The sequence below is a fragment of the Mustela putorius genome, unplaced genomic scaffold (assembly GCF_011764305.1).
Source record: "Mustela putorius furo isolate JIRA1106 unplaced genomic scaffold, ASM1176430v1.1 tig00000095_pilon_pilon_pilon, whole genome shotgun sequence".
NCBI classification, from domain to species: domain Eukaryota; kingdom Metazoa; phylum Chordata; class Mammalia; order Carnivora; family Mustelidae; genus Mustela; species Mustela putorius.
This window is the reverse complement of record NW_025421280.1, coordinates 33,116,066-33,117,511: the sequence shown is the minus strand read 5'-3', so window position 1 is coordinate 33,117,511 and position 1,446 is coordinate 33,116,066.

The following is a 1,446-nucleotide window of genomic DNA, read 5'->3' as shown; positions in this document are numbered from 1 at the left end:
TTGGGCTCCGTGCTCAGTGGAACCTGCTTAGGACTCTCCCTCTGTCCCTCCTGCTCGTGCTCTAAAATAAATAAATAAATAAATATTTTTTGTCTTTTTAAGATTTTATTTATTTGGGGCACCTGGGTGGCTCAGTGGGTTAAGCCGCTGCCTTCGGCTCAGGTCATGATCTCAGGGTCCTGGGATCGAGTCCCGCATCGGGCTCTCTGCTCGGCAGGGAGCCTGCTTCCCTCTCTCTCTCTTCCTGCCTCTCCGTCTACTTGTGATTTCTGTCAAATAAATAAATAAAATCTTAAAAAAAAAGATTTTATTTATTTGACACAGAGAGAGATCACAAGTAGACGGAGAGGCAGGCAGAGAGAGAGGGGGAAGCAGGCTCCCCGCTAAGCAGAGAGCCCGATGTGCGGCTCAATCCCAGGACCCTGAGATCATGATCTGGGCCAAAGGCAGAGGCTTCACCCACTGAGCCACCCAGGCGCCCCAAATAAATAAATCTTAAAAAACCAAAAAATTTTCTCCAACCATGGTGATGTTCTGTATCTCCAGTTTTGATTTGGTAGCCACGGTGGCTACGGAGCACAAAACAATTATAACTAATTTACATTTAAATGGAAATAGCCACTTGGAAAAGTGCCTGAGTAGTGCAGAGCAGAAGGGAGTTTACTATACATTATTGTCACTTTTCTGTCACTTTTAATGTTGTTTAAAATAAGTCCATATAATTTTATTTTTTCTTTTGGAAAGAGAGCCCTGTGGGTGGGGGGAGGGGCAGAGGGAGACAGAGAATCCCAGGCCTACTCCTAGCTGGGCGCAGAGCTGGACACAAGACTCCATCCCATGACCCTGAGATCGCCACCTGAGCTGAAACCCATCTAGACGCTTTACCACTGAGCCACCCAGGCGTCCCCAAATCAGTCCATTTTCCAAAAAGAGATCTATTTGAGAGGCACTTGGGCGGCTCTGTCGGTGAAGCGTCTGCCTTTGGCTCAGGTCATGATCCCAGGGTTCTGGTATGAGTCCCACGTGGGGCTCCTCGCTCAGCGGGGAAGCCTGCAACTCCCTCTGCCTGCAGCTTCTGCTTGTGCTCTCTTTGACGAACAAATACGATCTTTAAAAAAAAAAAAAAAAAGGGGCGCCTGGGTGGCTCAGTGGGTTGAGCCGCTGCCTTCGGCTCAGGTCATGATCTCAGGGTCCTGGGATCGAGTCCCGCATCGGGCTCTCTGCTCAGCGGGGAGCCTGCTTCCCTTCCTCTCTCTCTCTGCCTGCCTCTCTGCCTACTTGTGATCTCTCCCTCTCTCTCTCTCTGTCAAAGAAATAAATAAATCTTAAAAAAAAAAAATCTAGAAGCTTAAAGAGGAGTACAGCAAGACAAAGACCAGAGGCTGCCGTGTGGACGGTATCATAAGATAGCTTTATTAAATTCCTTTACCTTCTACAACACGATTA